The sequence below is a fragment of the Meriones unguiculatus genome, chromosome 16 (assembly GCF_030254825.1).
Source record: "Meriones unguiculatus strain TT.TT164.6M chromosome 16, Bangor_MerUng_6.1, whole genome shotgun sequence".
Classification (NCBI taxonomy): Eukaryota; Metazoa; Chordata; class Mammalia; order Rodentia; family Muridae; genus Meriones; species Meriones unguiculatus.
Window position 1 is genome coordinate 64584474 of NC_083363.1, and position 13701 is coordinate 64598174.

The following is a 13701-nucleotide window of genomic DNA, read 5'->3' on the forward strand; positions in this document are numbered from 1 at the left end:
TAGATTAAGAAATCCATTGTCTAGATCAGTATACTGTGAATGGATTTATTTGGCTTCATACCAAAATCATCACAGAATGACTGGCTTCATGCTAGCGTTTTATCACTAGACCATATTGCCAGCTAGCTAGGAAATCAGAGCTAATGCAGCATATAGCCCACTGTGTCAAGGCATTAAGTTGCTCATTTCCTAATTCCTCTGCAACTCAACACACCTCGGAATCCAGCAGCATTCATTAGTAGTTGAGTGACACCGGGAGCAAGCACGGTGTTTGAGCCTGATCTAGGCAGTGTGATCATGGATCAAGTCTCTGGGTGACTCTTCCCATCCCTGACTTCCGCCCCAGGGTAACATGAATATTCTAGATTTTCCTGCCAGGCTAAGGTTACCCAATATGTTCCTCATATCAGAGGAAATGAGGAGTAGCCAATAGCACAGAGTTCGCCACCAAAGGCAAGATGGCACCAGCACAAAGACAGCTCACCTTCAGATTCCAAAAGCTTATTTCATAAGCCCTATCCCAACACCTTACAAGCACAATTATCTGCAGACAACTGTAGACAGAAGGCCAGAGAGGAAGGCATGCTTGAGACCTTGCTCAGAGCGACAGTGGCACCAGATTAAAAACACCCCTCTGTCCTGTCTATGCATGTAGACCTGTGCCTGCCACTGTGCGCATGCGGAGGTCAGAAGACAGTTTGTAGGAGTCAGTTCTCTCCTTTCACCATGTGGGCCCCTGGGAGAGAACTTGGCCTTGGTGGCACATGTGTTTACCTGCTGAGCTGTCTTGCCTACCACACAACAGACTTTTTATTCCTAACAATATTTCAGTATTTTAAACTAATAGATGAATAATTATTTATTATTATCATTGCTGTAGCAATTGAGCAAATCACCCTATTTTTGCTGGAGGAAGAATGCTTACCTTTGCGTTTTGTTTCTGGCTCAAAGGCATCTGCTTCCCCTGCAGCAGCTAATGGCCACACACTTTGTGGTCTCTAGCTCCTCCTCCACTGGGTGCTGAGTTTTACCATGTGCATTAGTCAATGCTCCCTGGGCTCTTTTATAAACAGTTCCTGTTCTCACAAAAAAGAAGGAAGAAAGGGATTTTCCAGATCTCTAGAAAGGCAATGTGCTTTCTGTCTTAGCGACTCATCTTTGTTACTCCACCCCAGACAAATCACTATTCATTTTTGAGGTCGAAAACCAATTTCAACCATGTTACCTTAAGCAAGCTCCATAATGGGAGCCAAGAGTAACCAAAACAGGAATGAAACACACATGGAGAAGATGGAAACAGATGTCTACTCAAGTACCTTTGCACTTTGCTCTCTCTGGACAAGCTGCAGAGTGCTGCTCCACACCAGGGCCCCGGCATCCTCTCCCTCCCTCATTGCCGGTCAGGAAGGGGGCCTGTGACGGGAGGGCCTGCCTCCTACATCAACCTTCTGCCCTAAGACAGGAAAAGGCTGGATGCAAGCGCAGTCTCACAGATCCTCAAACAGTTCAAAGTGAGGCCTTGCTTTGGAGTTGGGGTATTTTCTGCTCATTATGTGGCACAGATTGGATTGGGACAGAATGCACAGAGGCAAATGCCTAGCACACCCCACACAGAACACACAGTAGGTGCCTGTGCTGAGGCTGCAGTCTCAGTAACCACAGGAGCTGTTTTAAGCTTCTCAGAGAGTTCCACTCCCAGGAACTCTTGTCTTCCAGGGAAGAGTGCTTAGTTTTGGTATTGATTTCTTTTCCTTTTTCAAAAAAGACACTTGTTAATAGAGCTGAACCATTAGGAAGTTACTTCAGCAGCTCTTCCAAACCTCATCACTGATAGAACAAGAATTTTTGAAGAGAATGCACAGTATTAAGCGAGGTGTTCTAAGCATCCAGACAAAAGCAGAAAGCAGGAAAGCAGTACAGTCTAAGGCCAGGGATCAGGAACTCTGCAGCAACCGCACCTGAAGGGCAATTCATACCCACTTCGAAAGACATGGCACTGCTCTAATATACTACTGTGAAAGAATTCTCACTCTTCTTTCCCAAGGCGCACACCCTTTCTGATTTTCTATTTTTAATGAATTTTATTTTGCTATTCAGAATATGTTGGGCTGTATCCATGGACTTGAAATGCTAATATCATGACTCCTGGTATGCTAGGAAACTGCAAAAGTTGAAATTTTGTAGAAACTCAAAGAAGGAAGGAGTCATCCTGAGCCTTGAGATAAAGGCACTGTAATTCAGGGCAATGTCCTAGAATAGTATGTGAACAGGGCCAGTGCTCCAATATTGACAGCCATTGCACTTTGAAGACAGTGCAAGAAACGTGCAGAGCCAGACTGGAAGCAACTGGACTTCAGCATTTCTAATCTTCTACAGGAAAGGAATTCAGATATTTGAGGCTGCAGGCAAGCTCGCAGAGGCCACGTGCTTACAGTGCAGGCCGCACTGCTGGGGCCCTTGGTGCCTGTGTTCTGAGAATTTGTGCCAACAGATTTTGGCTCTGTCTTCAGCAAAAGCAACAAAGACTTTCCCAAGCAAACTTTTGAGCCCAGCATACAAACACGCATCTCTTAAATGATGACACATTCTGAAAACCATGAAATCTGGCAAGTTCATCTTCAGACAATTTTGTCACTGTGTGAATGTCACAGCATGTACTTCCTCAACCTTAGATGGTGTGACCTCCTACGTGTGTAGGGTAGAAGGATCAATCTATTGCTTCTTACTGTAGCCCTATATAGCATGTTACTCTACTGAGTTATGGCAGGCGACTGGGACATCATGGCAGGGTTCAAGTATATGTTAATTTTGAAAAGGTACGGTAAATATCCTTGATGTGAGCCATTTTTTTTTAACTTCTACCATGATTGTATGGTAGTGTCACCACATTCCTTTGATCTAAATGCTATTCTGAAGCTAATTTAAAGAATTATCAAAGGGGCCTTAGTTTGGGAAATACGTTTTGTAAATGCTATAGCCATCCTCCATAGGGAGAGATAAAGAATGTATGTCTACACACACATACATACACACATACACACACATACCTATTGTTGCTTTGTCACAAACATACAGCCAATATGTACATTCACTTCTCTTTTGTAATATTGCAATATACACGTTAAGCAAAGGGTGAACATAGCGCAACTAACGGGGTGCAGCTATATAGCCCCATTCCTGACACTCATGGTTATACGCTGTCTTTTAGGAGTTTGCTGACCCCTGGTCCCTTATGCCTAGAGGATGCTTGCAGCTCTGGAGGCCTTGTGTATTTTTGTGTGGGGACAGTCCTGTGCTTTTTGTGAGTGAGGTCTGGGTAGGAATTACCTGGCAAGTTTGGGAGCCAAGTGCTTGGCAGATGTTGAGGCTCAGGAAAAAGATGGTTCAAGATGAAGGCCTCAGAAGCAAAGTTCTCTGCTGACCTTCTCCTGACCTCCCTGTCCCTTTTTTCTCCTTTGAGGCAAACCACAGGAACCCACATTAGTCTTCCATAGGCAGCTCATGGAAGTTGATCATTGAATATAAAATTGTCCTCTAGCTTTTATGTCTTTAGGAATTAGAGTTGAATTACTTTTACATGCGTATGTGCATTCCTGTGTGTGAATGCAGCTGTATATATGCCCTGTGCACGTGTGGAGCTCAGAAGACAACCTCTGGTTTTGGTCCTTGCCTTCACCTTGTTTGAGACAGTTTCTTGGTTATTTGCCACTGCATATGCCAAGTAGCTGATCTGATATTTTCCAGGAATTCTCACATTTCCACATCTCAACTCACCATAGAATCAGCAGAAATGCATGCTGTGCCCAGCTTTTTGTGGGTTCTGAAGACTCAAAACTAGGTTCTTATGTGTGTTAGTCAAGGTTCATGACCCCAGCACCTCCCCTGCCTTTTCATTTAAAAGTTAGCCAAAAAGAAATTCTCTAATCTATCTTGTCTGAAAGTAGATTACAGACTTCTAGTTCAGAAGGATCCTGCCTCACACCTGGGAGGAAGGAATGCTGCAGAGAGTGGCCGCAAACAATGGGAACAAGCCCTGTGGTTTTCCCACCTGTCTGCTCCCATTGGGTCATCACTTTTTTCTAGTCACATTTCTATACAACAGCTTCTGCCTTATTGACCCCAAGCATGAAAATGTGTTGTTCTTCCTAGACCTGTGCTCTTTAATCTGACAGTTCTTACTGTCATGTTCCAAAGAAACCTGGGACAAATAACTAATTGAGGTGCCTATTCGCATACCAAGCAAACTGGTGGCCAGGCTCAAGCAATACCTGTGGCTCCTCTCTGCTCTTCTCCATCCCTACCCCCTACCTCTCCAGCCCAGGGACTTCCCTTCCCTTCCCCCAGCTTCTTTTTCCTATATAAATTTGCCATTTTAGCCCACATTTTCCTGGTCATCCACTCTTGGTTTAGTCCTTCTCTTGCCCCTCTCTCTTCTCTTCTTTCTTACCCTACCCCTCTCATGGCCTAGTTCAGCCTACTGGTCATGTCTAGTCTAGTACTTTTTCTCCCTGCTCTGGACTTTTCCAGATGCCTCTGGCTGTACTCTCCCTCATATCTACAGTAAAAAACCATCTCCACAGCCATGACTTGGAAGGGTCCTTTCCTCATTTTCATTTATTTATGCCATATATATAAAACTACACTCATATAAATGCCTTATGTGTCCCTCCTGTTAACCTGACAATTGATAGTTTATTTCAGCAGATTCAAGTATTGGCCTTCAGAAGAAAAGCTCAAATGGAACACTGTGAATATCACTGTTTTGCCAAATGGTGATTGCCTCTGGCTCCTTGTCTCCCTTACACTTACTGTGGACCTAAATAAGCTCTTGTCTTTGCATGTTCTCTCTCTCTCTCTCTCTCTCTCTCTCTCTCTCTCTCTCTTAGGTTAGACGCCTATAGTGGACATCTCCTTTGACAGCCTTGGAATTGCCTGTGGACTCTTTCCAGTCTTGGGAACTTGAGAGTCCCATAGACCCTGCAGCTTGACTTTGATACCAGACAGTCACCTCCTGTTCTAGACAGGACCATACTCAACTACTTCAACACACGGCTGTGCCCACCTTTTCTTTTGTCCTTATATATCATCTTGTTTTGCCACCCTGATAGTCTGGTCTTGGAGCTTCTTCCTTTCCTACTCTGGCCAACCTTCTCTTAATGACTACTTGGCCCTGGCATGCCTAAAGGACACTGATCTAGCTTGGCCTTTCTGCTGGCACTTCTCAGGTGTTAAAAGGCTCACCCATCTGATCCTCTTGGCACCAGGCTCCATTCAGAGTCTGCCTGCTACTCCCTGCGTTCTGTGCAGGCAGCTGGCTCATGATGAATGGGAGGTACAGATCACCCTGTCTCCATCAGGGCTTTCATTTCTCCTCAAGACTGACATTTATCACATACCTGTGGTCTCAATCATGTTTGGAGATGCAGTGAGGCTGATGATTTGAAAACACCTTGGTGAGATATGGCCATTTTCAAAGTGCACTGTGAATTTGTGTCATCCTGTACTGCAAATGAGCAGATAAAAGAATGAACTCCCCCATGCAGAGTCTCATGGGAACCTGAGCCAGGCTCCATTGCCTCCTAACCCTCTTATAACTAGTGGTTGACACTCAGTGTGATGGGATTTCAGCCACTGTTCTGCCACAGAGCCATTCCCCTAAGATGTATACACTTAATTCCTGGAACTTGTGGGCATCCCACCTTACTTGGAAAAATGGACTTTGCATGTGTGACTAAAGGTCACAATTTCATGTAAATAATTGTTTTGCTTTCACAACAATCAGGTACTCTTATAATTCCTAGCTTTCAAATGAGAAAATGCAGTGAAATCCACTCATCGGAAGCACGGAGGAAATCGTCTTGAATTATGTGAGTGGCCTGAGGACCCTCCTGAGAGTTCTTACCATGTCAAAGATGGATGCAAGAAGACAATGTCAAGGAGAAATTTGAAGGTGCTCTACTGTTGTTTTGGAAGGGGAGGCAGAATCCACAAGCCCAAAACACAGGCAGCCTTCAGAAGCTGGGTAGGTCAGTGTCTGAATTCTCTCTGGTGTGTACTCAGTTATAACACCTCAATTTTTAGCTCAGGGAGACACTACAGACTCCTCACCTTTACAGCTCTAAGACAATGAACTTAGATTTAAGGCAGTACATTCATGCTGATGAGCAGCATCAATATGAAACTAATGTAGTCACAGCTGTGCTTCAGTTGAGTGGATTTCATTGCATTTTCTCATTTGAAAGCTAGGAATTATAAGTACCTGACTGTTGTGAAAGTGAAACCATTATTTACATAAAATTTACATCATATTTACATGTTTGCATATTCAGTACTTATTGTAAGTCATCTGGAGAAGGATATGGGAGAACATGAACATGCATAATTTTCATATAAATGCTGCACCACTTTATTTGAGGGACTTGGACATCTGTAGATTTTAGAATCCAAGGGGCCCTGAACCTAATTCTCTGTATATGCAGAGGGACAACTGAATACAAGCTGCGCTCATGCATGTATTTATACATATAGTATTTCTAGGTATATATATGTGTAAGATAATACTTTGAAGAAAATATACAAAGAGAAGTAAATCAGATGAGGCACTAGAAAGCAACTGTAAATTTTAGACAGGGTAAGAGGTGGGCCTCAGATGTGGTTTGATAATGAAGAGAGTAAGATATGTGTGATATGTGTGATTCTTTTTTTTTTCTTAAATGATTTATTTATTTTTATGTGCATTGGTGTTTTGCCTGCAAGTATGTTTGTGTGAGGGCTCCAGATTCGCTGAAACTGGAGTTACAGACAGTTGTGATCTGCTATGTGGGTGCTGGAGAATCGAGCCCAGCTCCTCTGGAAAAGCAGCAAATGCCCTTAACCACTGAGTCATCTTTCCAACCCCCAAGATGTGTGATTCTTAGGTAAGTACATGATTGATAGAGGCAGCAGCAAGTGTGAAAGTTCTTGGCCGAAGTCTTCTTAGCTGAAGACTGATAAGTAGGGTGTGGGGGGAGAGAATTTGCAGGATGGGACCAGATTTCTGGCTCCTGGGCCGTGTAGGAATCTGCAGGCCGTGGTCAGAATCTGGATGTGTTGGTTTGGGAAGCCTTTCTAGGGTTTTGAGGAGGGGAAGCCATGTTGGGGTTCAAGTTACAAATACTGTAATGGTTTATAAAGAAAGCTAGAGGTTAGGTTGAGTTTAGTGGCAGTCTGGATGCTCCTGCCTTGGGCTTGGTTTATTGGCACTCCCCAGGAGAGAGAGAGGTGCTGCATACAAAACTATCAACAGTTGAGGGAAGGGAGCCAGGCCCTGCCCAGGGGCTCAGGAGCCAGATATCTATCTGCTCTTGCTAGATAGATAGTAGATCTATGACCTAGTGATTCTTCCATCCAGATCTCATCATGTAAGTGAGGCTGACCTTGACACTGTGAATTTTCCCAAGCCTCTGATTTTCTAAGACCCCTGTTTTAATCATCAGGTCCCTTCTCAGCCCTTTCCTACATCTTGCAGAGGTTTTCCATCTGGAAGTGTGTGTTAAGATGGCATGGGGATTGGGATTGGGAGTATTTCTTCCCTTCAGGGATGATTGCTAACAGTGGTTAACTTGAGTACCCACAAATTTGCATCTGCTTAAAGGATTTCTTTGTATTTGCAATTTGTAGGGGCAAAGAAAACTTCATTTTAGCCTCTTTTTTGTCCCTCCAAATTAAAAATGCAAAGAAAGAGGCTAAAATGAAGTTTGTCTGTGTACAAACTTGGTGAGTTGTAGTTTTATCATTTTTTTCACTGATGTTAACTGATTGCCTGCATCTTCTGACTCTAGGGTTAGAAGAGAATAGGTCTTGACCATCAGGCCTCATTTCATTGTAATTAAAACTGGCTTTGAACTATACTATCTTACCTACCCTTTTTGTTTGTTTGTTTCTTAAGTTGTATTCTAAAAGAGAAACATGTCTCTTTAAATTAATTAAAGGACTCTGGCTAAAAATTGGATAACTGTTCAGAAAGGAAGCTTACAGAGTTTGGAATTTATTCAGCACCATTCCCCCAACCCCATCACACTGGCCCCACACTGCGGAGAATGAAAATTTCAAGTCAGATGGTCTACTTAAGAGTACATTGTCATCCAATATTAGTATTCAGTGACCAATAAAATAACAATTAAAACATTATTCTAAGCACCATGTTCTTGTACTGTGTACAAAAGTGTCAGGGATAAACATTAGGCTCATTTACCAGGCAGCATTGCAAAAGGACAAACTGTCAGCTAAGAGAAAACTTCTAGCTCCTTTGCATACTCCTAGCGCACTTGGATGCGTCACTATGCCAGCTCTGAGTTTGCCTGAGAAAGGTAAACACACCCTTCCCAAGCTCCAGGAAGTGCTGTGTCCTGTGAAGAATCCATGGGAGAGGAAGTTGTCATTCCCACTTTCTGTTCGACTAGAACAACTCTCCCTGAAGGTGGGCCCAATCCTGTTTTTCCACTCACTGCTTCTGTGCCTCCTGCATCCACGAGGGTCTAACCAGCCAGCCTCCTCAGGGAGCCATCATTTGGGGCACAAGCTCAGTTGTGTGTTGTGCTCACAGCAGTGCTGGCTGGGCCTGTGCACACTTCCCACTTCAGTGCCCGCGGTTCGTCTTCCTCATGTTTAAACCGAATGAAAAGCACAAACATTACGTGTGTGCATGAGGACATGTGAAGTTCCGAGTGGATGCTTCAGGCAGAGAAATGCATTTACTGACCAAAAATTCCTCCAGACACACAGGCCTCTGAGGCTGCTGCACTGCCCAGAGCTGCCTGGATGTAAGCTATGATGCAGCTAACTCAGGGCTTCATATAAAATGTGAGATCCCTATTCAGTTTGTTTGTTTTTTTTTTCTTCTATTTTTATCTTTAGGAGCCAAGACATGTCTTTAATTCCTTTTATAAAATACTGGGTGTTAGAAATGTCCCAAGAAGAGCAAAGAGAAGCAAGCCAGCCCTGTCCTTAAGTCAGAAGGCTTCAAACACACACTTAGTGGATTTCCTGGGCCTGACAGAAACGGCTTTTGTTTCCGTCTCTACATTTTGTCCACACTTTTTCTGATTGCCAGGTCACAGATGTCAGCAATCCACCTCTGCTACCTACAGGCTGAGCAAGGCGTGAGGAGCAAGCCAGTGAGCGGCGTTCTTCTGCTGTCTCTGCTTTAGATCCTGCCCGACTTCCCTTCATGCTGGACTGTGAGCTGTAAGCTGAAATTAAGCCTGTCCTCCTCAAAATGGTTTTGGTCATGGTATTTACCACAGAAACAGAAGCCAAACCTAAACACGTATGTTATATGTTGTTGGCTGACATGGTTTTCTTTAAGTTTGACTTTGATTATTATTTTTAAATTGTAACAAAAATCCCATGTTGAATTAATTTTCATTCCTCTTCTATTCAAAATGTGCCTTTTAAATGCAAATAAAGCACTAAATTGCAAAACCCTCTTTGAAGCTGATGAAAAAATTAAATGGCAGGGGCCATGCTTAGCATGAGAGTGGCCTGAATTCAACTTCCAGCATGAAAAGGTTAAAAAATATATATTTACTATTTTTCACTTTTAAAATTCCATATTTATGAAGTACATCTGTTACATTTCAGACTGCCTAAGGTTCTATTTGTTCTTTTCTATTTTCACTCACAGTTTAACACAATAGGTATAAAGTAATGAGCTGCTGATTAATCAGTAATAATAAAAAAATCAATAAAACAAATTTGTGAGGCTGGCTACATGGCTCAGCAGGGAAATATGTTTGCTTGTGTGGCCTGACGACGTGAGTGCAAACCCAGAATCCATGTAAAGGTGGAAAGAGAGAACAGACTCCAGAGGATCATCCTCTGCCCCCAGAGGCATGTTGTGGCACATAGGCACACACATACACAACAATAATAATTTTTAAAATAAAAATGTTAAAACACAGTTTATGTTGGTTTGTTTGTTTGCGGGGAAGGTCTGCCAATAAAGGCACAGAAATGGTTAAGTTCTGTTTGAAGAGGCATCAAAAGGCTTCAGTAAGAGTGCAGAAATCACCAGACCCATCAGACCTAGAAGCTAGTCGGTACAGTCTAATAAAATGTCTGTCCAAATCTCCAAATATGCTCTTGGCTCCCCATTTATGCAACCATTGCAATATTTTAATAAAAGAACTAAGAGGAATTATACTGTCACATAGAAATAGTTTTCAAAACATTGGTTTTTGATTAGACAGTAAAACTATGTGGACCATAAATTAGACAAAAATAGGCTACCATATAACCTGATTATATTTATAGTTAATGTATATTTATATACTTTTAAAATAAAAACAAATCTGTTTAGATTATAATGACTAATGTTTTTCTTTATTATTTTTCTTTTTTAAAATTAATCAATTAATTTATTCACTTTACGTCCCGACCTTAGCCCTCTCCTTTCTCTCCACCCTATCCCACATCCCTCCATCTTTCTTCATCCCTTCTTTCCTATTCCTCAGAAAAGGGGAGCCCCTTCCCTCCCTACCCACCTCAGCTCATCAGGACTGAGCCATCCTCTTTCCCTGTGGCCAGGCGAGGCAGCCCTGCCAAGGGGGAGTGATCAGAAAGCAGATAACAGAGTCTATGTCAGCCCCCGCTAGGGAACCCACATGAAGCCCGAGCTGCCCACCTGCTAGACCTGTGTAGGGCATCTGGGTCCAGTCTATGCATGGGATGACTAATATTTTAAGATGAATAAAAAACACTTAGTTGTGGAAGAAATATATAATTCAAGGGTCTGTAGACCTCTTTTTCTCTATTAAAACTCTATTTAGATTAATGATTGTTCTTCTCAACAAGGATGTCTAGAATCAGGAGGTAGTAATGGGACTGGAGAGATGACTCGATGGGTAAAGTACCTGCTGCACACACACGAGGACCAGAGTAAATGCCAGGGAGGCATGGCAGCTAGGCTAGAACCCCAGCGTTGATAAAGTGGTGCCAGAGGATCCCTGGAGCCGGCTAAATTAGAGGGATTGGTGAACTCTTCAAGTGTGATCAAGGAAGAAATCTGATGTCAACTTCTGACCTCATAAACATATGCACACATTTACACTACTCCTACATATACCACACACATATGAATACACATACATATGTACAATCACACTACATACATACACAATCAAAAAATAAATTAAAACAAGAGACAGGATAAAATATAAAAATGGAAAAATGGTTATCTTCAGTAGAACCACGCGTAGTTTCCCATTCTTTCCCTTTCAGATTCTCTGTATTTCTACGACAAACAGACATTATTTGTACAGTTAAGGAAAACCAAAGGGAAATGCAAACACTAAGAATATGGTTTTATCTTCTATTTTGATAGGGAAAGAAGACTTAAAATCAGCACCGGGGTTACATTATTCCCAGAACTAAGTATTTTGAGATGAAGAGAAAAGTATCTACACTCTGGGTTTGGGAACTGAGGAAAAATATGCAGTGGTCTAGAATCTTGGAGGGAAATTTGTGGAAGCACTAAGTAGGATGATAAAATCCACATGCTCAGAACATGCTTAACAACAGGTAGGTCTGGACAGTCAGAGAAGCCTGGACTGGGGAAAATACATAGTAGATGTTCTCTATTTTCTTAAGGCTAGGCAGGATATGTCTAGCTGATGAGAGAATGTTTACCTAGCATGCACAAGACCTGGAATTTGATGCCTAGATTTTCCATTTTTGGAAAACACTTACTTACTATTGATTTTGTGTATGTATGTGTGTTTATATATCGGTGTGTGTGTGCATACATGTATACGTTGATCAACAGAGGCCAGAAGTGGAGTTAGAGGTAGTTGTGAGATGGCTGCTGCTCTCCAGCTAAAAGCAGCAATTACTCTTAATCACTAGGCCATCTCTCCAGTCTCCTAATCTTTTCTAAATATTAGGAAAAGTTCCTAAAATGTAATGATTTGTACTGATTAGTCCTCCACTAAATGAAAAATAAGTCCTTTTGTAAGGTAGGATGAATCCCACTGTGTACCTGGCTTTATCACAGAAAATTGATTATCAACCTAATAATAACAACACAGAATCCAATTCACATTCCTTGAGAAATAAAACAACAACAACAAATCTATAAACTGCACTGTGAGATAAAATTATATTAGCCTAAAACTTGGGTTTTATGTTTGGGTTTTAGAGTTAAAAAAAACTGGATTGAGAATATTTTTTTATTATGACAAAATTCATCACATGGAGTCTGGCAGGAGATGCTTATATATGCTACCTGGATTGCCATCTGTGTCATCACTAGTGGGAATGTTATGCCATCTGCCAGTGCACCAGTCAGTCCTGTAGATCTTAGCTGCAAGAAATAGTAAACTACACACACATTCCTTTTAAAGTGCACAATGGCTCTGGGCTTTCAAACCACCAGCCCTAGCACATAAGTCATCTTGTATAAACATGCTTTCCCAGAGTAACCAGACGCATCAGTAATTGGCCTTTCCACCCAGGCCTTCCGGAAATACTGGGATGGGGAGGGGGCAGGCTCAAGAACAGCATGGCTTGACCCTATCCTGTGTTTATGTTAGACTTTTTCTTCTTCCTTTGCTTTCTCTTTTAAAAGGTCTTGTGGTTTTCAGTTCTGGTTCCCACAAGGAGAGGTCAAGGTGAGGGGGCACTCTGCCTGCTCTCAGTTCTGGTTCCCACAAGGAGAGGTCAAGGTGAGGAGGCTCTCTGCCTGCTCTCAGATCCAAGCAGTCCTTGGGGAAGCTGGGGCCTTGAGGTCTAGGATGATACCTTTGCACTGAGCACAAAGCCATCTAAGGCCAGTTGGCATCTAAGTATGGCTAAGGGTGTGCTGTGGAACCCACAGGCGTGAAGAGAAAAAGGCCAAGTAAATGTGATCCTTACCTGTGGTCTCAGAGCTCTTCCTTCTGCACAGCAAGCAGACCAGTGGGTATGAGGGCCACTGCCATGCAGGCCGTGTGCCTCATTGGATTGTCCCAGTGTTGTGGGCTTCTGTCAGAAGTGCTATAAATAATGCATGTCCACTGACCCAGCCCAGCAGATAAGAGTCCAGCCCTGGATCCTGCAAGCCTTTTATGGTCTCTAAATGCAAAAAGTCCAAGGCTCCATTCGGAAAGGGCCTGCCTGCCTGAAGGACACCCAAGACCTCACATGTAATACAAGAGCAGCCAAAAGAGGGAGGCCATTAGGTCCAGAACCTCCCACTGTGTACCCCAGGGCTCTATGCCTCACTGGAGGTTGCAGGCAGCTGACACAAGAGCTGGAGGGCCCTTCTCTGGGGATACATGAGGGCTCAGGGGGCTCAGAGGAAAAGCCTGGTGCCTGGCCCTCCCTGTGGGAAAGAGTTCACTGACCTTCCTTCCCCAGCTTACACAAGAACAAGGGCATTTGCCTGGGTGAGTATTCTAGAAAGCCCTGAAGGATTCATAGGCTCTAGCACTAGGCACGTGTTTGGCTGTGGACTGAAATCCATTTTCAGAAAGTCATGCCCTCTCTGTCATCCCTGCTCAAGACTGACAACAGTAATTCTGAAACAGACTGTTTACTGGAGTCTTTTAAAGAGCTGTATGCCAGAAAACACCAAAGACTACTCCTGAGCCTCCTTAAATTTCCTATTTGTAAGCAGATGGCAGCAGCATCTTTGCCCCTGCCCACCCTGTCCCTAGGCTGTGTGCTTGGCACTAGCTGCTTGAG

At 43.0% G+C, this 13701-nt stretch overlaps 1 protein-coding gene across 1 annotated transcript in view; it reads right to left on the bottom strand.

Annotated features, from left to right (window-relative positions):
- Fhl2 (four and a half LIM domains 2) overlaps positions 1-13045 on the bottom strand; it is a 72130-nt gene extending 59085 nt beyond the window's left edge. Inside the window, exon 1 of the mRNA XM_060369974.1 lies at positions 12892-13045. The gene's annotated coding sequence lies outside the window, so the exon portion shown is untranslated. The remainder of the gene's footprint in view (positions 1-12891) is intronic.
- Positions 13046-13701: the final 656 nt, after the last annotated feature.